Source organism: Bactrocera tryoni, chromosome 5 (genome assembly GCF_016617805.1).
Source record: "Bactrocera tryoni isolate S06 chromosome 5, CSIRO_BtryS06_freeze2, whole genome shotgun sequence".
Lineage (NCBI taxonomy): Eukaryota > Metazoa > Arthropoda > Insecta > Diptera > Tephritidae > Bactrocera > Bactrocera tryoni.
The window spans coordinates 74,361,043-74,384,843 of NC_052503.1; the positions used below are offsets into that span (position 1 = coordinate 74,361,043).

Here is a 23,801-nt window from a genome sequence, read left to right on the forward strand (position 1 = left end):
TAAGTTTAATTAATTAATAATTAATTGGAATTATTAGATCGGAAGAAATTATTTATAATTGAATTGGAATTAAAAAATATAAAGAAATATTTTTTAAGTAAAACTAATGTTAAATAATTTAAAATGTATTTTTTTTTATTTTATTACCGTGCTTTTGATTAATTTTATTTTAGTCCGGTATTTGGTATTAATATTTTATTTATAGCTGATGTTTGCAGTTCAAAAAATATAAGATTTAATTAATTAAAAAATGCAAAATGAAATCTAGTTACAATCAATTAATTAAAAAATTTAAATAAATTTAAAATTAAAATTAATTAATTATAAGACTGAAATTAATTATGAAAAAAAAATAATTTGGATTAAATTTTACTTCGGCGTTTGGGGAAAAATTTAAAAAATCAATTCATTTTAATTAATTAATAATTTGTTGGAATTAGTTTTTTTAAATTAATCATTTTTAATTGAATTAGAATTTAAAATAATAAAGAAATGTTTTAGATTATATTATTTTTTAGTTAAAATTAAATAATAACAATTCAAAACTATTTTTTTTTTAATTTTGATACCGGATTTTTGAACGATTTTTATTATAGATACTTGGAGTAAAAAAAAAATAAAAATTTATTAATTAAAAAATTGAAATTAATTATTAAAAAAAATAGATGGGATCAAATTTTTTAATCCGCTATTTGGGATTAAAATATAAAAAAATCTATTAATTTAAATAAATCAATTGTTAATTGGAATTATTATTTATTTGTAAATTAATATATTTTTAATTGAATTGGAATTAAACTACTAATATAATTTTTTGGTTAAAATTAACTAATAAAAAACTTTAAATTATTTAAAATTAATGAATTCAAAAATTATTTTTTATATTTTTAATTAAAAATTTTAATTAAATATTTTCTATCCGGTATTTTTTTCATTAATTGAAATAATTTTTTTAAATTAATTAATTTTTAATTGAATTGAATTAAAAAAGTTTATTTTAAAAAAATTAAAAATTAAAAACAATTAATTATACATAATTAATTAAAATTAATAATTAAAAATAATTTTAATTAAAATTATTTAAAAATATAATTTTTAATTAAACATAATTAATTAATTAAAAATTGTTTTCTTATATTTAAACCCCGTATTTGGTATTAAATTTTTTTAATCTTGTATTTTGCATAAAATTTCTTTCTATCCGGTTTTGGATTAAGAAATAAAAAAATAAATCAATAATGTTAATTCAGTTATTTTTATTGCATTATTTGCAACCTTGATATACATACATATGTATGTATGTACATATACATATATGTAGATGCATAAGTATGCGATTCGTGATTTTCCTGCTTACGAATATGATGTCTCTAAATTTTGAATTCTCCAAAATCCTAATTATATTGTACATACATAGATACATACTATACTTCTATATCGAAAAGTAGCCACAATATTTCCCATCTGTGCTAATTGAAGCATTTTATACCTTCCGATAACAAGTAGCAATAACAACAACTATGTACTCAGCAGGAGCACTTTTAGTGGCCTAGTCCATACATTTCCGGTATCATTTGTTTATATTGCAAACAAAATATCGTCGGCTCGTTACAGTGGCGGCAGCATTGCTAATGCAACAATAAAGCACACACAAACAAGGAAAGGAAGGAGCATTTACAATATCATTTGTGTTATCTTGCAGCGTCAATTGCCTTTTATCAGTATTATATAATGTTGGAAACAAGAAAAAAATGTGTGTGCCCCTTATTAATCGCATTACAAAATTAATGACAAAACAATGTGGCAAACATACAAATAAATATATATCTAGATCTATACATAGTACTTATGTATATGTGAAGATACTCACTGGGTCAGCGCAGCCTAAATTCTTTGTACATTTGAAATAATTGTATCATAAAGGAATCTCGCACAATTATAGCAGAAAGGTATTGGATGTCATTGCTTTACTTATTAACAGAGAATTCCTTTGTGCATGATTCACCTTTGAAGTATGCTGCATGTCCTTTTTGAATGGGTAACGCAAAGCGGGATGTCCTTCCGCCTTTCGTTAGAAACAAATGCAATTTTCGGAAGTGCAAATTTTTACGCCAAATTAAGTCTAACAACTGGCATACATAGAACCCAGTGGGGGTGTTTTTAAAAGGTGGCATTAGGTTTTTAGAAATATTTCAAGGTTTTTGGCGAGTCGATAAGTGTGGGAATGTTGAGATACCAAAGGAGTTTTTTGTTTATACTGATTCTTATGAAAATGTATGAAAATATATGCTTTTAATCTTCAAATTAGTAAAAAAAAACTTAAAATTCCTTGAAAGTTTCTTTTTTGTAGATTACATAAAAATAAGAATTAATTAATTAAAAAAATGTAATTAATTTTAAATTAAAATCAATTAACTACAGAATTGAAATTAACTAATTAAAAAATAATTTACACTAAAAAAATCAATTAGATTTAATTAATTAATTTTATTTAATTTGAATTATTATATTTTAATTAAATCGGAATTTAAAAAAATGTAATTAGAAACTAAAATTATTTTTAGTTAAAATTAATTAATCAAAATTATTATTTTACAAAATTTTAATTACAAAAATTATTATTTTTTAATTTTAACCCCGTATTTCGGATTATTAATTTTTTTAATTCGGTGTTTTAAATAAAATTTTCTTTGAATTTAATTAATTAAAAAATAATTGAGATTAATTTTTTAATCCAATTTAATTTTAATTTGAATTATTATTTTCAATTAATTAATTTTTAATTGAATCGGAATTTAAAAAAATGTAATTAGAAACTAATATTATTTTAAGCTAAAATTAATTAATCAAAATTATTATTTTACAAAATTTTAATTACAAAAATTATTATTTTTTAATTTTAACCCCGTATTTCGGATTATTAATTTTTTAATTCGGTATTTTAAATTCAATTTTTTTGAATTTAATTAATTTAAAAAATAATTGAGATTAATTTTTTTAGTCCAGTATTTGGGTAATTCTATCAGATCATGGTATAATTTTTATTTAAGCAAAACAACCTGAATATAATATAACTCATAGATTCGGCGTCGCTTCTATATCGCTATGTTTGCTCTACATTTGAGTCTTATTATATTATTATAAGTATTGGAAAACCCGTTGACGCAAGTGTAATGGGTCAACGGAGATTAATTTGAGGGGTACAACATAGATTTTGAAGAATAAATTAAGAATTTTAAAGTTATGAACAAATTCTTACTATTTTTTGCTCATAGCAGAATTATTGTGTATATTTTATAGGATCTCTGACATTTCTTTCTTTCTACCTGTTCGAACATCTCATGCTCTACAGAGAATGTTTGCCTTGAATTGTTTAGAAATAGAAAATTTATCGCCCTTCCAAGAAAAGAAAGTGCGAGGAACTAGCCATTAAGCTTAAGTAACTTATACACATACAACAATAAAAATATATAAATATAAAACACTTTTTTTCTAAGAAGTTGGTATAATTTTGTCATATATGTACATATGTATAATATCTTCTCTCAAGTACGTGCTCATTTAAGGTAGCCCCTGGCTTTCCACGACTGATGCATCAATAAAGTTGCGACGAATGTCAACAGGATGTCAGTAAGCGTGACGGTATCAGCGTTGGTGCCAACTATCAATTACAACTCACAGACATAATAAAGGTATGAACCATAAAAATAAACATATTGTATACTATATATACTCATATACTTGTATGTGTAGCGTTGTTTGGGTAAAATAACCATAGCTAATGCATTTGTTGGCATGTTAATGAAAATGTTTCGAGATCAACAATTAACATAAGTTGACGGACGTTAGTTCAAGGACAACTAGTAGCCAAAATATGGCCTTGACATATTTGTGCTTGTGCTTTAACATGAACGGCACATTTTTACTTAACGAATTTGACTAAAAGAAGTAGAAAATTGGCAACGCTGTACAGCTCATTGTTAATGCCTTCATCTCAAAGCGTTGCCATAAACGCTGTGCCTAGATTTAACACTTATGCGGGTTAAGCTAAAGGACATTATTTATTTATGGTTTACAGCAAAGCGACAACTAAATATTTCACCATGAAAGGTTACACTTCTATCTAGTCTTTATTTTCGTACATTTTCCACGCTGTGGGACTGTTTACTTAGTAAAATTTCCTTAGTACAAGCGTACAAAATAGCGAAAACAAAGAAAATGCATGCTTAAATTGTTATTTTCTTTCACTCTACTTTTACCTCGACAAAGCGGTCTATTGGCGTAACAATTTAATCAATGCGGTAGGTCGAATGTCCTCTGGCTTAGAAAGTACTAAATACAGATAGCAGATACTCATTCAAACATGCTTAGATACAGAGGTCCTTACTCATATATGTATGTACGTGCTTTGCCGCAGCGAAAAATGCGTGTATCGTATTTAAAATACTAAATTTTCCCTACTTGGGTAAATAGTAATGCTAGTGACTGTTATTTACCTGTTGAACAGCGTTCCCTTGCCACACAACTAATTAAGCATGCGTACAGAGAATTTTTCCAGGCTCGAAAATGCCTAAACATACAAACGAACACATGCGTGCCTTCACATATATGGCGGTGCTAAAAGCAATCCTCGCTGTCTAACGCATATTTTCGCTAATCGCCGATTTGATTTAGTCACCGACCTTTTCTTTCCTACCTTAACGACTCTATCTGCACTAGGTTTAGTCTCGGCACTTCGTAAACCCTAGCAAAATACACAATACAGGAGTATTTACCCAAATATTTGGCAGAGCCTTGCCGTAATTACTTTAGTCCAAGCTTTGCCTGCAACTATGCTAGCTTATCCGTTTGCTTGCAAGGTCTAGTCACGTTTGCCTTGCAGAAAATCCGCTTTGCCGTACAGTGCCAAGACGCCTAATCTCTTAAGATGAATTCTTGTAAGAGATTTTTTCCCTGGCATAATGCAACTAATATTAAGCAGCTTCTACTTAAAAGATAAATTTGTTGTAACAGCGCTTAGTGCGCTGATTTTGTAGATAAAAACAATGAGCAACGGACAGTGTAAACTATATTCATGTCTATAGCTTCAATCTACTTAGGCTTGTCAATTAAGTAGGTGTAGCTTAGTACCTTATCTAGCTGAATCTGCTTTGCTGGTGAGGTGAAGCAATTACAAAGGTATTATGGGTGCTAACTAAGGTGTGAGTTCCTTTATAAATTTACTAAGCTATAGTATATTGATCGACATATCAGTTTGCATGTTTTAAGAATCGAATTCCAAAGTAAACATTCTATAACAAAAAAATGATTCTTCAGATTATTGTCATTTAAAAACCATCATTGTTTGACAAAATAAGCTGTAGAAAATGACACTGGGTCTCATTAAGTCGAAAGTTTTTTATATGTTATTGGGTCATTCACTTTCGTTTTAATAGCTTTGCAATTTAAACATGATTTTTTGTGGTGTAAAACGTTCTATGAAATTAAATGTTATCCACTTTGATTCAATACCTTTTGGCATCTTTTGGGTAAGTGATTGATTCCACGCTCATAAAATGTTTTATGCTGAAGCTGGTGGTTTTTGCCGTCCTGGTTTGAGATGAAGCTTCTCCTATCCAAACAATCCAGATACCGAAACAAATACTAATCCGAAGGTTCCATGTCTGAATAATATGGTGGGTGTGGTCGTCCTATTCTATTCAAGTTGTAAAAGCTTTTGGTGTGTCATCAAACTTGTATGAGGTTTCGCATTAACCTGGTGGAACACTACACCTCTTCTATTGATCAATTCTGGCCTCTTCTGTTTGAGTGCATCACTCAATTTGTTCAGCTGATCACAATACACTTCAGAATTAATTGTGGTATTGTTTCGAAAAACAAATCAAAATAAGCGATACATTCCATCAAACAGTTAACATGAACTTGTTTTGGTGCCTATCAATCTTCGATGAGGTTCGTTCTCCTTAGAACATGATTTTTTGATAAGTAAATCACAACAATTAAAGCGAAGAAGCAAATTTCGTTCTGTAAGAACATGCGAAACGCATATGGCAGGCTTTGAAAATAATCCTAAAGGTTTGTGAATGTACGAGTTAGACAAATTTAATCTTTCATCAAATTTTTGAGTTTTTACTCAGCGATTTGCATTGACCAACGTCTTTATTTTATCCACATCGACTTCAAGACTCCTTCCAGGACGTGGTGTATCGTCGAGATGGAAATTGCCGGAGGGAATTTTTGTCAATTTTGGCATAGAGATTCGGTCGACATATCCTCTCCGAACGCATCATCACAAACCATAGCGCACCAAACGAAAGCTATTCCAAAAAGTTTATGTAAAGTTTTTACAAACAAGTCCTACTATATCAGCTGTTTAAATACATAACGATAAAACGTTTAAGCGTGAAGTTGGCTGCGGGAAAATGCAATAAGACAGCTGTTGTCATCAAATGAAATTACTTAGTGATAAGTATAACAAATCTGTATATACGCTCAGTTTTTGAGATTTCGATCTGAAATTTTGCACACATCCTTTTCATTTAAAAAAGCTGCTCATTTGTCAAAACCGCGCTATCAGGCCAAACAAACCGAAGAATCGGAATCAAATAATTTTATGGACAGCTTTTTCATTTTATGAGTTGACGTAAGGAAATTTGCCATATGGTATATTAGTATCCAAAGCAACTGTACAATCTCCGCAAAAATTGTTCATATCGGACCACTATAGTGTATAGCTACCAGACAAACTGATCGAGTCCTTGTAAGGACAACTTTTTTTCTTTAACAATATATCTTCACAAAATTTGGCAACGACTATTATCCAAGGCATTGCTACGATCTCCGAAGAAATTGTTCAATTCGGACTACTATATCGTGTAGCTGACATACAAACTGAACGATCGAATACATGGTCTTGTATAGAAAACTATTTTATTTGTCCAAATATCTCGAAGTTTTATAATAAGGAGGATATGAGTTAATGTACTTACCAAATACTTGAATATAAAATCAGAAATTTTAAGCCACGAAGAGTGCATTTCAGTCAAGTTTGTCTCATTCTGTATACTGGGTGTATTTGTTAGGATTATTGTTCTGTTGTTAGGATTACTTTTTCAAAACATTGTCAAATTACCTTAGGCACACTTTTTGCAACAAGTCTTTCAACTAAAATTTTGTTCAAACCATTGTTGAATTCTCATACCAACCTATCCTGAAAATTCAATTGAAACAAATAATCCATTTCTAGTTGACATAAACAAACAAAATATTTATACAACTTTATTTTAGCTAGCATTGTTAACTATTGATTTATGTATATGTGGAACACAAAAGGCATGACGTTATTGTGAAAGAATTAAACAACTGATCCCATGAGGCTTTGGAATTCGAGTTCGACAGAATTTGTAATAAGAACAAAAAAAAAATCCATAAAACAGTTGCTGAAACCTAGGTGGTCACTAAAAAACAAATTTGACATAAGACAAGTTCTTTTTACTGCAGCTCATTTGCCGGTGGCCACTTTTAGTTAATTTTTTTTTCTTTTTGCGAAAAACTTCTGTGGTTCCTGGACAAGATTGAGTTGTGTCTGATGCTCATTTGACTTTAGTAAAGAATAGTATGCTTGTCAAGAGCGTGATTTGCAAAATATATAAACAATACCGGCGTGAGGTCCTGTATTTTGAAGAAATCTGCAGCCATGCCACCATTCATGAAATTCAATTGCCAAAATCCTAAAACAAAGCCTAGTCTTTCTTACATTCTATAATTTATGGGTTTTTATATTTTCCATCCATTGTATGCGCACTTTTTAAATAGAGTTGTTCACTAAAAAGGCCACACGCAAAAAGTCAACGTAAATATTTTCTGCGTTCGCCGTTTGTTTTTGCTCTCACAATGCGCCGCACTGCACGCTTTTAGCCAGCTCCTTCTTGTTATGGCACCCATCTGTTGATCCTTGCTGCCAAGCGTGATTGTATATGTTGACAGGATGCCATGTAGCGGTACAGTTGTGCTTGTTACTTGCCGTGGATGCCACCAAACAAACGCATGCAACCTGCAACGCAGCAAGACACCTCTGATTTTATATGCCTTTTTGTGTTTTTTTTATATTGACTTGCCAGCTGTTGCTTGCTATTCACTTTTCACTGCTCTTCCTTTCGCACCTTTCCGCTCAATCGCTTTTTCCGCTTTACCAAAATTACGCTTCAGCTGTTGTCTGTTGCACCACTTATAAATCCAAAATCTAAAATTGAAAATATAAAAAAAAAAATGATAAAGGTCAAGTGCCGCATTTGTATGCCGATACTCGGCAACATGCCGCAACACCTTGCGTAGGTTTAGGAACGGCTAGAGTTGTGTTTAAAGGATTTGCGGGCGTTGCAATGGCAATTAAGCCACATGAATTTTGTTCAATACATCCGCTCGTTGTTGGTGAGGTATTCACTGCCATTTTTTGCAAAATTGCTGTAATTATGAATTCGTCAAGCTGAAAAAACTACAAAAAATTAAAAAAATTAAATTATTTTACATGTGACTACTTTCTATAATAAATATTTCATGCCTACACAGATTATGTAGTTGAAAAATGTTCTATAATTTCTGTGATTACGTGTAGATTATGACGGTTTTACGAAGATTTCGTACTCTATTTACTACCTGTGTGCTAATCTTTCAAACCAATGTATTTCCATAAAAAATGATTATTTTCTTTATATGGCTTTAGCATTCAAAATTTATTTTTTGGACTTGAAAATTTTTAAGCTTGTCCGTACAAATTCCTGAAATTATTTAAGTGGTTGACATGTACCATATCTCAATCGTAAATTAAAATAGTTAAGAAATTTCGTATAATATTTTTCTTTAAATAAAAACTCACTTTTCCAAACTCTAACTCAATTGTAATATGTAAAAATTATCTAGAATTCCTAATTTAATCATTCGACTTTGTGGCTTTTTCTTAGTAGGTGTTCCAGAGCTTTCACAATTGCGAGCTTTACAGTGAAAGTTTTTTTCCTCCTATTCCCATTATCGTCATATGTTTTCCAGAGCTTTCGGAATTGCGAATTCTTTTCAGAGAATTTCTTTTGTCTGTTCATTTTCATAGTCGATTTTTCAAACCTTCACAATGGCGAGATTTTCAGTGAAATTTTTGTTTTCTTATTATTTTCATAGTCAGTTTGCTAGAGTATTCACAGTTGTGAACTCTTCAGTGAATTTTAATTTTCATAGTCAGTATGTCAGAGCTTTTTATAGAAAGTTTTGTTTATATTCTACTCCTATTATCATCGTAGGTGTTCCAGAGCTTTCACGATTGCGAGCTTTTTAGTGAACGTTTGTTTTCCTTTTTGTTTTCCTTTTTGTTTTTCTTTTTGTTTTCATAGTCGGTGTTATAGAGCTTTCACAATTGCACGCTTTTCAGTGAACGTTTTGTCTTCCTTTACATTTTCATAGTTGGCATGCTAGAGCTTCCATAAGTGAAAGTTAGAAAGATTGTTTTCCTTCTATTCCTATTTTCATCGTAGATGTTCCAGAGCTTTCACAATTGCAAGCTTATAAGTGAAAGTTTGTTTTCAATTTTTGGCAAACAACTTAAGGCATTTAACAACTTTCAACTTATAGAGTTGCTTATTTAGAACAAACTTAGAGCAAACTGACCAATTAAAATCCATCTCTTGTTTGAAAAAACATTTTATTTTTCAAGGTATCTTCAAGAAATTTAGGATGGATTATTTTCTCAGTGTGTTAATATCGGAAGAAATTTTTTAGATCGGACCACTATAGGCACACTTCAATAGAAACTGACCGATCAAAGTCAAGTTCTTGTATGGCAAAGATTTTAATTTGTTGGGATATCTTCATGAAATTTCACACGAATTATTATCCAAAGCAAAGTTATAAGCTGTGAAGAAATTGTTTAGATGAGACCACTTTAAAGTATAGCTGTCATACATGTAATTGACCCATCAAGAATGGCATCTTTGGTATTTGTGAAGGGTATTATAGCTTAGGTGCAACCGAAGTTAGCGTTTTTTCTTGTTTTCACAAATTTCCAACCAAATTTTCGTCTCTTTTTTGATATTATCGAAGTTCACGAAGCTCAATGGACGACTCGCGTGAGTTTAGTTTTGATCTCACAGCCCACCTTGAGTGATTTACTGCGCTCTCGTTAATGTCGACTTTGAAAATCATATACTATAGCTTTCTTAAACCATATGTGTGCTAAAAACGCTGCCAAGATTCACATGTAACCGAGGCCTTTCAAGGCACCGTCCACTATCACGCTTGTATGGCACTATTTATTAAGAAAATTCACCTTTCAACACTGCTGCCTGTGCGTCTGAAATTCTTTCCTATAAACTCAAGCATTAAAAATTTTGCCTAATTAAGCAAAAATCAATATTTATAATGAGTTCTGGCACTTAGAATGCGGAAATCGTACAGCCAATAAACAAAAGGCATTCTTACAATCGCAATATTTCCACTGCAACAATAAATACCGTACCGTTAAGCACGAAAACGTGTGCATGCGAATTGAATTGCATAGAATTTTCAGATTTTTGCAAAGTTTGCCGCACCAACCTGCCGCCTCCCACCTTGAGTTGCAGTGTAGTATTTATTTTAATACCACCTGTTCTAAATACCGCAAACTGACGTTGTGATTAAAAAAAAAACAATTAGATTACGAAATATTTCGCTCACTTGAGTGGGCTAAGAATACATTGTTGAAAGTGGCTGTGTTAGAAAGCGGAGAGCAGAAAAAATTGCAATGAGGAAAGCGTGCAGAATGGAGCTGCTTCCTCAGCAGAGACTGCGCTTCGTCTAAAAATATTTGTGTGTGTGTGTGTGAAGTTGCTGCATTCTTACTTTGCAGGCACCGCACTTCCGCACAGCCGCATGTGTCGACAACAATTTGGCACAATTAACTTGTTGCGGTGGCATGCAACAGCGAAAATTAAAAGCGCGAAAGGCACACACAACCAGATGCATTGTAGATAAAGCCAACTGAGAAGTGCGCTAAATAATTCGCAACATTGTTTAGAAATAAATATACTTATGCACACATGTGTTTGGGTGGGGTGGGGGTGTGAGTGCTTGTGAATGCAGCCACTGCACTAGTGGAAACTTATATAGCCGAGTATGTTTATAATTTCGCTGGATAGGTGGCTGGACTCTGCTGTGTTGTGGTCTTTGGCTTTGCTGCCGAAATTGGCAATATATTACATCAAGAAACATACATACACGCATACATATGTACATACATACTAGTGTGCACTCGCATTTGTGTATGCTGAAATGTGCCTTTGATTTAGTACATAAGTGTATAACTATTGCAAAATAGGACATTTCTCGCATTTTTCGCATTGTTGTGGGCGAAATGTTTATTTGCTCGCCTTCGACATACATACATATGCAGTTATTTATATATTACCGTCGACAAAGTAATTTCCTGTATTTAAATTTATGCGAAATTGTTTCACTAAATTACAGTAGGGAGCAGTTCAGTTTACAGTGAAGAAAAGTTATTAAAATTTGTTGATTGCTGAGGTTGGTAAAATTAATATCTGAATTAATATGTATTATTATTAAAAATAATATTTTTAGTCTAGTAAAATTATTTTATAATATAAATAATTATTTGTATAAATAATTAAAATTTAAGGTTAAACAAGGAAAAACGTTAAATTCGGTATCAGCGATGCCAAAATACCCTTAATTAATACAAAAGGTTCTATAAAGAGTTAGATTTTGATTCTTAATTTTGTATGGCACATAGTACAAAGATATAAAGCTATAGTGATTCGAATTGAAAATTTTCTTCGCAAAATCTGCCGCTATCTAAAATAATAATTAAGGCCAACTGACGACATCATGTCAACTAAAAAAGTTTTTCATACCAAAACTACATTTTGACCGTTTAGTTTGTATGGCTGCCGTATGCTATAGTAATCCGTTATAAAGAATTTCTTCAGAAATTGTAACTTTGCTTTGGATAATAATCCATGTAAATTCTCGTGAAGATATCTCGTCAAATACAAAAGTTTTCTATACAAGCATTTGATTCCAATCGTGCAGTTTGTATGGCAGCAATATGCTATAGTGAACCGATCTGAAAATTTTTCTAGGAGAATATACCACTGGCTAAAAAAATAATTCATGCCAAATTTAGTAAAAATATCTTGACAAATATAAAAGTTTTTCATACCAAGACTATATTTGGATCGTTCAGTTTATATGGCAGGTGTATGTTATAGTAATCCGATCTGGAAATGTTTTTCGAAAATTATAGCGTTGACTTGGATAATAGTTCAGATGAAATTTCGTAAAGATATCTTGTGAAATAAAAAAAAAATCCTACAAGAACATGTATTTCATCGGGAATTTTGTATATCCGATATACATACATACATATATGGCAGTTCCGACACATGAGCAGCTTCTTAAGATGAAAAGAAGCGAGACCTTTTGGCTTATCCAACGTTTCCTTGGAGTCTTACAAAATCGTGGCAAACTTAATATATCCTGTTAATTAAATAATTAATATTTCAGCAAAAATTAGGAAATGACCTTAGTCATCCCCGGACAAACGTTATTTTTAGTGTTTCCGTTAACAAAATGGATATTTGTCCATATATGAAAACAAGTTAATAGAAGAGCGGGAAATATCTAACTCAGCGACCAAGGAAATGTTAGGCATATAATTCTAACCTTAAAGCTCGTAAAGTTCTTTGATCTTAATCGTTACTTTTTTCCCGTTCAACGGTTATTTTTATTGTTTCCATTAGCAAACATTTGTCAATATCTGAAAATAGTTTAACAGAAAAACATGAAATAGCCAACTCAGCGACCAAGAGCATGTACATATGTATGTAGGAGATAAAATTCTAACCTTAAAACCTTTTTAAGTTCTTTGTTTTTGATTTCTAAATACAAAAAAAACAGCTTGATAAAAAAACGAATGATTTCGAAAACAGCGACTAACTTTATATTGGTTTACAATCTTAACCTCAAAAACTTAATTAATTTTTTTTTAATTTTTTAATGAATTTTGCCTTTCAGAATTGAATAATAGATTTTTTTACAATGTAAATCTCTACACAATCTAACAACAACAGCTTGGTAAAAAAAACCAAGGTTATCGAACACAGCGATCAATTTTACTTTGTTTTCCGATTCTAACCTCAAAAGCTTTGTAAATTTTATTGCCATTTTTGTTAACATTTTATTCTTAAGAATTAAAACATACATGCTTATTGTTTCTTTTTTATTTAAAGAATTGTCATCAATTTCTAATTATACTTACTCTTTTACAGTGTAAGTTTCAGCACAATTTCGAACTCAGCGGGCAATGGCCATCTTATTATAACCTTAATATGTACCTTTATAAGTTTGAAATATTTTGAAATACAGTAACAACATCATGGTAGAAACATCTTTGGTGAATTTTGAACTTAGCGACTTATTTCACATGTTCATTCTAACCTTAAAATTTTTCGAATTATTTTTTAAATTTTTAAATAAATTTTACGCTTGACAATTGACGTCACTGGTTAATTATGTATACTTTCTTCACAGTGTAAATCTCTGCACAGTACAACAACAACAACTTGATAGAAAAAAGGAGAATTCCGAACTCAGGTACCAACTTCACTTGATCACTCTAACCTTAAAAGCTTGGTAAGTGTAAGTTTTATCTAAATTTTCAAATTCAACAACGACAAGTTGATAAAAGAGAAGAATTTCGAACTCAGCGTCTAATTTCACATGTTCATTCTAACCTAAAAGTTTTTAATTTTTATTTTTTTAATTTTTACAAATTTTATTTAATTGTTTTTAACCACTTTTACCCTTAACAATTGACGTCACTGGTTTATTCACAGTGTAAATCTCTGCACAGTACAACAACAACAAATTGATAAAAAAAGAAGAATTTCGAACTCAGCGTCTAATTTAACATATTCATTCTAACTTCAAAATATTTGCAATTTTTTTTTTAATTAACAAAAAAAATGTTAACTTTCTAAGCCAATTTTGTCTAATTATGCATACTTTTTTTACAGTGTAAATCACAGCACATGTCATGGCTGCCAGTTTTTATTGCCACTTAAACACCAATTCGGCGTTACATACTTTTGCGGTACATTAAATACGGTTATTCATAAATTTTCTAAATTTGTCAGAAACGCTAAATTCAAAATATATTTATGACTGTGTAAGAGAAATGCTGCTAAAATATAAAATGCAAGTAGAGTGTAGCGCTCATTATACAACATTTGCATGTAAGAGAGTACATCGATGTATGATCATATATTTACATATAAATTTATGTACATATATAAGTATGTACATACTTATGTGTAATGCAATGTTTGCTTGTCACAGAGCTGTGTAAGCTGTCTGATCTGTCATGAATGTCATTCTCAATTTGTCAACGCTTTTGATTATCAAGCAGCCAGTGTCTCAATGCAAATATAAGTAATAATTGACTCATGCCTTTGAAAAGGCGTATCGTATACCCTTGATGACATTTGACTTTTAGAAATGTTTTTTTTTTTTTTGAATTTCTCATTATTTTTCCTACTAATATTTGTTGTCATCAATTTGTCATCTCCATTGTAATTAGCTCACTTATCTCTTTCCTATCATTGTTTATATTTTACTACCCTTCATACAGTTAAGTACTCGATGGCCTCACAGTGTGACGGCATACACAAAAATTTCCGCTATAGTCGTAGTTTACGCTCTTCACTGCGCTCTGAAGTACTGTTAGCGGCATAAACAGTTAACCGTTTAATTGACATTGCGATTAATGCAATTTTCGAGGTCAGAGACGTGACTATCAAGGCGAAATGTAAATCACTAGCAATTCTTCCACTCGTTAGCTATCTTACGCGTATATGAACTCAGCTGAGTTATTCTCTTACTTAAGTAATATTAGTTTTTGCCTTTTACAAAAATAAAACACTTAAAAAAATTATTAAAATCGTGGCTTAAACTCTTCACTTAAAATTGTTTTTAAATTACCTTTTATCGAAATAACCTATTGAAAAAGTCATAAGTTCCAGTACCCGACTAAATTCAAATTAACCTTTATCCGCCCATTTTCTCATTTCATAAACACATACCATTTTCTAATTTTTCCATAAATTTTTTCTCTCAAACATAACAATTAAATTAATCATCGAAATTCTCGTTTTTATTTCATTTATTGTCCACTTTCTTAATTAACAAATGTCAACCAAAAGTTATTAAAAGAAATTTAGGAATTTTTGAAAATTTTACGACTTGGAATTTTGAAAAAATCTCAAATTAGCTGCTAAAATTAGACAAATCGTAAAGTCATATTCACAAAAATATCTAACCAAGCACAAACCAACAAATTAGGATGACACAGTCATAGAATTATCTTTGATATATTAACTAAACAAAATTTTCGTAGAACAAATAATACAAATAAAAAGTTAAAAAAAAAAGTTCAATACCAAAGAGTAGGCATATTTTCAAAGTAAATTTTGCTGAATTTATTCTCTCTCTTCATTGTGGAAATACATTCATGTAGCATGTGCTTAAATAGTAAAATAAACGAAAATAAGAATTTTGTTTTGTATTCTTATACAATTTCGAAATGCAAGACGAAGCAGCCGTAAATGAGAAAAGTGTTTACGAAATTTCGTAAAATTTGGCAAACCTAAACGATTTTATGTGGATTTCTCAATCGACGCTGTGAGTAATATCTACAATATGCAATGTCGGATTTTAATAGCTCAAAGAAAATTTAGTATACTGACATGCCCAATAGGAAAAAATTGAAGTTTTGAATATTTAAAGGAAAACTTAGTATAATAACATGCTCACTAGAAAAAAACGGATTTTGAATATTTCAAAGAAAATTTAGTATGACATGCCCATTAGGAAAAAATCGAAGTTTTGAAGAGCTCAAAGAGAATTTAGTATACTCACATACCCAGTAGGTCAGTCTACGAAATATATTTTTAAATTTGCCGAGAATATTTTTGTGATAACAGCATGCTTTTGTGATAAAAGTAGCTAAAATCCCTAGCCCCCTTATCTAACACAAATATTTTTGTACTTCCGGTTGACTTTATACCGCATCTATTGGTCAATATGTAAGAAATCTCAATGAAAAATTCTCTCTCTATTAACATTGTATTTTCTTGCATAAAATAATTGAAATCAGAGTAATGCTTCACATAGTCCCCATACAGCTAATATTTGAATTTTTTGACTTCTGCTTGACTCTTTCTTAATTTGCAAATAACGAAAGTATAAATTGTTCAGTTTCCCCCGTACTTAGCCTTTCCTTACTTGTTTAAATTATTTTTTATCTTAAGCAACTTTAAATTCCTACAGGGTGTCTACGTTATACATGTAAATATACACACTTTTATTTCAAAATCGCATTTTTGCTATAGCATAAGTTTCAGAAGGTCTACGAACTTAACGAAATAATTTAATATGTGTTTATGTGATGATATTGCATGCGTGTGGGTTTTTATGTCAAAAGCTTATGCCTCCCACAAACAGACAGATGCTATATACAAAGATAGCGAGAACCCGTCTAGAAGTGTGTTCGTGCATTTATTAATTTAAATGAACTTGAAATTTTATTTTAGCTTATTTTACCCAAGGATTTTTTTGTACACTTTGTGTAAACAGCACGCCTGAGTAAAAATCTGTTGTGTTTCGCTTGTTGTAAATTTGTATTTACAAGTATGTTGATTATTGTCTCGTTATCACTTGGTATTACGACATATGGTAACACTTATTTTCCAATGACACAAACTTTAATACAAATATTTTTTCTATATTCGACTACATATAAACGAATGTGCGTACCTCTGCATACCTGCCAATTAATGCAGCCCCTTTTGCTGCTGCGCTTGAAAAGGATGCGATTTCGTTAACTTGCATTTTGCTTTATACTTCGCATATGGTTTATAAATAGGAGAAAACAAATTCTTTTTTGCTGCAATCTTCTAGTTACTCTGGCTTCTCTTCAGTTGTCGAATAAATCTTTCGCCTTTTACTAAAGATTTCCGTGGAGAGGAGCACATTAATGAGTCTATAAGAATTTTTGTAAGGTTTGCAACCATATTTGGTAGCGAGCCGCTAATTAATGCATTGCAATTTAGTACAGTTGACCGAGGTAAATAATTTCTACGAAGAAACCAATAATGATTTTAAGACTATGATTGATGATTATATGGTAAAATAATTATGCTCTTCACGAAATTAAAACTTTTTCAGTGTTTACCCACCATCTATTGTTGTAAATATGTACAGCTTTAAAAGACTTTTTGGTAATATGGAGTATACTACTATGAGCAAAAAATAGTCGACTTTGTTCATAATTTTAAAATTCTTAAAATATTCTTCCCAATCTATGTCATCCCCCCCTCAAAGTGTAATCCCTTTGGCCTCAATACACTTGAGCCAATGTTTTTTCCAATTCTCCAAACAGTTGTTAAGGTAAATTTTCGGAGTGGTTGCGGCCTCTTTTTACGAGTAACTTCGCAAACACGACGCATAACATTAAAATAGTATTCCTTGTTGATGACACCACACCTCGATAATCAACAAAAACTTCATTTTTGACCTGCTTGGTGGTTTTTTAGGCTTCGGCTCACCTTTGCCACGATATTCGGCGATTAATCGTCTGTTTCCGGGTCGTCAGCATAGATACAATAATATACATGACATCCTGATAGTCGGAAAGCATTGTTTCACAGACGTTAATGCGACGTTTTTTTTCGAAAAAATTTAGTGATTTTGTAACCAATCGTGCTTTCACTTTTCTTAGCCCCAAATGGTCTTTCAAATTGGTTTTCACTGATTCTTTCGATATTCCAATGATGTCAGTAAGGACTCTGATTGTTAATCGTTGATTCTCAAGCATCAATTCCTTTATTTCATTGACGTATTGATTCATAATGTTGATGTTTAAGGCCGTCCTGGATCCTCCTGGTTTGTGGTCAATGCGTTCACGACCCTCTGTCCGTCTGTATATATTCCCTCAGTTTTTGAGTTATCGAGCTGAAATTTTGCAAATGCCATATTCGTGTGACGAAGCTGCTCATTTATCGAAATCGTCGTTATCGGACCACTATAGCATACAGCTACCATATATACTGGCCGTTCCAACTCAAATCCTTGTATGGAAAACTTTTTTAATTGACAAGCTATCATCACGAAATTTGATAGAGATTGTTTCTTTAAACATTCCTATAATATCTAAAAAAAATTTCTTGATCCGACTACTATATCATATAACTGTCATACATACTAAACGTTCAAATTTAATTTTTTGCAGGGAAAACTTTTTTATTTCATGAGATATTTTCACAAAATTTAGCTTTGATTGTTTTCCAAGCCAAGAGTGCATTCTACGAAAAAATCGTTCGTATCGGACTACTATATCATATAGCTGCCATACAAACTGATTTACCCCGATCAAGTTATTGTAGTGAAAACTTTTTTGTTTTATGAGATATTTTAATGCTATACAAACTAATTTATAAAATTCAAGATAAATATCTTTCTATCCCTTTTTGTGCTATAAAAAATGCAATTGTCAAGCTTTTATCAACACGTTTTTCACACTAAACTTTTTAATGAAAATAAATTCTATTATATCGAATTCTGCGTAATAAATATACATATATGTATATATTTATCTAACCACAAAAGTTATTTACACATGCATAAGTATTTTATCGAATGCAGTAAACAATATCGCCACTTCAGCAGTGTCAACAACATTAAGCCGGCATATTTATAATGAAAACAAAAGCAAAAGCTTGCTGTTGATCCAATTTACATTTTTCCTTACTTTGCTTCTCGATATTCGCTAGTGCTGAGCGTGCTACGCAAAGCATTTCATCACTTTTTTGCAATACTATTTTTAACCGCAGCTATAGTATTTATATTTAAACAATATTTATATTTATATACATACATACATATATACAATATTAATATATTTACTATACAAAAATGATATGCTTTGGAGCAATGTTCGCATTCGCCAAATAAATAAGCATGTTTATCCACAAAAAGTTTGCATTTATTTACGAATAAGAGAATTGAGAATTATATAAAAAATAGCGATAAATAAATTTTTTTCGCGAAAATTCTTACATACGTATATGTAGTGTCGATAGAGCACAGCTTCGTTATCAGCAGGCTATGTTAGCAACGCCATCAAAGTCTATTATCATTAGGAACTCGCCGCTGTCTGCCGGTCGGCAGGTAGCACTCGTATTGCAGTGGCGTTCCCAAAGGCACGTAGTACGAATTCACGCCGAACTCGTGGCTGGAGCGCGTGTATTTACGCGAGAGGCGCTTAGAACCGTACAAGTCTTTATTACGTCAGCCAAATGTTTACGGTAAAAATACAGGCATAAGTATATGTATGTACATATGTATATAGGTACATATGTACGTACATATGTTTTCATTGAAATTTTTATGTGACTATATGTAAGTATGTATGTTTATATGATATTTCCGAATTTTTATTTTTTTTTCTAGACTTCGCATACTTGTAGTTCTATTCGTATGAATGAAACTTAGCATGCTAATGAAATTAAATTTTTTCTTTAATTTTTTGCAAATCAGCACACACACACATTTTTACGCATGCTTAAACAATATTACTTTTTTGCACATTTTTTTATGAGCTTGCCTATTTCTTGCCTCATTACCGATGTGCGTAAAGCGCTCTTTTAAGTGCATTTGTCACCGATGAAGATTAGTTGGCAGCAGTCATCACACACCTCAACAATGTAAGTATATAAGTACATAAGTATGTAATATATCGTCAACTAAAATGCAAAACAACGTAGGATCAAAAAAAAGAAAAAAAACAAATTGGATATCGCTTCCAGATATAATAACCAATAATATAACCAATATATAACCACTTAATAACCAAAACTCAAAATTCGTTTCAATATGAGTATATGATAACCAAAACTCAAATTTGCTTTAATAGGAGTGGTTTCTATTATAACGTTCTTCCTTCACCTGTAAAATTGCTAAAAGTGATGTTACGTTACTTTACATTTTAGTTGACAACATACACATATGTATGTATGTGCGTAAGTATGTTTGCATGTGTTGACGTGTTGCTTGCTGGATGCGCTTGTTGCATGCATCTGTCTGGCTGCCACCAAAATTTTCGCTGTCGCTGATTTGCTGCCAAAACGCATAAACGCTTGTGATCTTGCCTCAATCTTTCAAATTTGCAAATTTTTCACTTTTATGTGTTCTTGCCGCCTTTGCTCTAATTTTTTTATTAGCAAAATTTGTTTTTTTTTTTAACAAAATTTATTTGAAGTGAAGTGTGTTTGATTTATGCGCGGCGTTGAAAACTTTGGTCACCGTTGAGGTAAGAAGTAAACCAGGGCGAATGTGGAATTTTGCGTGATGTTGATTAAAATCGTAAATATATAATATAAAGGGTGTTTTCGTTAGAGAAGTGGTTTTCAATAACAAATTATAATATATAATTTCAATTTATGGCTAAGAGTTTATCTTTTTTATGAAGCTAAGAGTTTGCCATTAGATTTTGAAAATAACTTCGAATCAACTCCAGTCGAAAGCCCCACTTTTCTACCACTTTTTGCAGCAATTGCCGTATATTCTCTTCCAAGGCGTCAATCGTTTGTGATTTTTATGCGTAGACAAGCGACTTCACATTTTTCTTTTTTGACGTAGTCACCGCTAACGCGGTTATAGCCGAGCTTACAACAGCGCGCCAGTCGTTCTTCTTTTTCGCTGTTTGGCGTCAATTGGAGATTCCAAGTGTAGCCAGGTCCTTCTCCACCTGGTTTTTCCAACGCAGTGAAGGTCTTCATCTGCTTCCCCCATCGGGTACTGCGTCGAACAATCTCAGGCTAGAGTATTTTCATCCATTCGGACGATATGACTTAGCAAGCGTAGCCGCTGTCTCTTCATTCGCTGAACTATGTCAATATCGTCGTGTATCTCGTACAACTCATGGAGAGGTCTTTCCCTTTACTGACGGAACTTTTCGTATTGCTCTACGTCAATTTACACAGCCGTGTTAGTTTCCCGGGAATATCAAATTCAGACATAGTGGCGTAAAGGCAGCCACTTTTTGTCTTGCCAAAGGAACCTTTCACACCGACAAAGAGCTGGTGTATGTCGAACCCCTTTTCACGGGTTTTTTTCCAAGATTTGGCGCATGGTGAATATCTGGCCAGTGATTGACCACACTGATATGGTCCAATCAGTTTGTTGACGGTGAACTTTAATCTTTCATACAATACGCTCGATAGAACATTATATGCGCCGATTGTGGGGTCTCCCTTTTTGTGAATTGAGCAGATTATACTTAAATTCCAATTGTCGGACATGCTTTCGTCCGATCATATTCTATAAAGAAGCTGATGCATGCTTCTTAGCAGTTCTTCACCACCATATTTAAATAACTCGGCCGGCAATCCATTGTCCCCGCCGTTTTGTTATTCTTCATAAGGGAAATTGCTATTCTAACTTCAATGGTTTGGCAATGGAACATCTGCTCTATGGTCATCAATTGGGGAATGAGGTGTACAATCTCTTCGTGTTATGCTTTCACTGCCATTCAGCAGGCTGGAGGAGTGTTCCCTCCATAATTTTTGTATGCTTTGGTCATTAGCCACTAGATCACCTCTGGGGGTTCTATAAGATTAGGCTACGATCTTGAAACCTTCTGTTAATCGCCGCATATTTTCTTAGAAGCATTACACCTGTCGGCCAGCTTGTCAACCTTTTCGTACTCAGGCATTTCGGCCTCTCTCTTTTTTTGCCCCCAAATGCGTGTCGCTTCCTTCTTCAACTCTCGGTATCTATCCCATCCCGCACGTGTCGTATTATAGATACGGGTATATAAATTTAGAAAACTCGTGTAGTGTATACTTAATGATAATCATATGTGGTCTAATATGCCACAAGCACACGAAGGCCTGCTATACTGCATATACTCATACTCGACGTATAGCTACCGTACATATGATTACCGCCTGCAGAAACTTAAGCATTTTCACTTTTTCCCAAGTAATTATTAAAGCATAATATATTTCTTAAGCACAGCTAATTTCATATTTTCTCTGCTTAATCTACTTTAAATTTATGTACTTTCATATGCATATCATAATATTTTTAACTTTCGCCCATTTACTGTCGGTCATAATTCACCGTTCCACATTTACAAACGCAAAAGTAGTTCCTCAGCACAATTTTACTTACATTTACTTATATACATATTCTTACCGTTATTTACTGCATTACTTAAATGTCAGCAGCAAACATTTTCTTTTCATTTGGAATCCGTGTCAGTCAACTGGTTCTTGGACTCTGTCATGCTCTTGCGCCACTTCGCGCTTTCGTTCTACTTTAAATTGAAATTAATTTGCCCCTCAACTTAATTACGACTTTCCGCTTGCAGCTAAGCCGCGCTTAATAATTACTGGCTTGAGCTTTGAGCTGAACGCTTAGAAAGATTGGCATATTCTAGCATTGGGTCATTCTAGAATTCCAACATTTTTCGTGAGTTTTTTTGGTTCAAGTACATTGCTGCCTTGCCCAGCTGTGTCACTGCATAGAACCTCTTATTCTAGTTTCTGTCGTAATTATATTTGTTCAATTATTAAAAGTTTTCGAAAGTGGTTTTGATAAAAAATGAAGTATATATGTATGTAAGATATGGAAAAAATCGTTTGTTATAAAAAATCACTTCGTTTACTGTCTACTCATTTTTTACGCTTCTAAGCGTTCTATAATTCACAAATATATGATTATGTAGGTATATTCAAACATTTTCTTATTTTTATAGAGTCGCTTACCTGATTATAACCTTTTCGCTTTAAAAGTCACAGAGAAATTCAAATCGGTGCTTAGCTGAACACGTTCACCTATTGCATCAACCAGCTTAACTAATTATATATGATCACAATATGTTCATTATTTATAAGTATATATACAAAATATTTTTAAATAATCTTTCAGATTATAAAGGGTGATCCATTTCGAGGTACCCTTAATTTATTAAAGAAAAAAATTTCAAATTTAATGATGAATGTTAATTATCAGTCGAAAGAACATTCTTTGTCACTTATTTTTTGATGAGTATCTATTTCATATGTTGGCCACGGCTACGTCCATAGTCCAACAGTTGAGTCCAATTTTCGATGATTCGTTTGAACATTTTGACTGTTAACCGGCGAATGTCAAGCGTGATGTTTTGCTCCAAGGCCTGAAATAAAACTGGATTGTCTGCATTGACTTTAGACTTTATATATTCTCACAGGAAAAGGTCTATTGGTGGAATATCGCACGTTCTTGGTGGCTAATCGGCCGGCCCAAAATGTGAAATTAACTGCTCATCGCAGTGTTCTTTAAATAAGTCCATTGATTGATGCGTTGTGTGGGAAGTGGCGCCGTCTTGTAGAAACCAAACGTCGCCGAGATCATGAGCTTCAATTTCAGGCTTCAAATAGTCGGTTATCGGGCCGCGATAACGGTCGCTTTGACGATTACGTTCCTTTTTCAGTTTTGAAGAAATAGGAACCAATGATTCCAACGGCTTACAAACCACACCAAACCTTTGTTTTTTCTGGATGAAATGGCAGCTCATGAATCTCGTCAGGTTGCTGTTAGTAATGAAAATGCGACAATTTCACACCAATTGAACCAAAAATGGCGCCGTCGCTCAACCAAATTGGACTCGAAAACGTTCGATCTTCTTGGAATTTTTCAAGAGCTCATAAAGCGAAGCG

General features: G+C 32.1%; 1 long non-coding RNA gene and 1 other non-coding gene across 2 annotated transcripts; one reads left to right on the top strand and one right to left on the bottom strand.

Annotated features, from left to right (window-relative positions):
• Positions 1 to 8,122: 8,122 nt before the first annotated feature.
• LOC120778043 lies at positions 8,123 to 22,951 on the bottom strand. Its single transcript, XR_005705551.1, has 3 exons — positions 22,869 to 22,951; positions 8,326 to 8,494; positions 8,123 to 8,242 (listed from the first exon to the last, which is right to left on the bottom strand). It is a non-coding gene; the product is annotated as an uncharacterized LOC120778043 (long non-coding RNA).
• Positions 16,999 to 17,115, top strand: LOC120779232. Its single transcript, XR_005705625.1, has one exon. It is a non-coding gene; the product is annotated as a U5 spliceosomal RNA (small nuclear RNA).
• Positions 22,952 to 23,801: the final 850 nt, after the last annotated feature.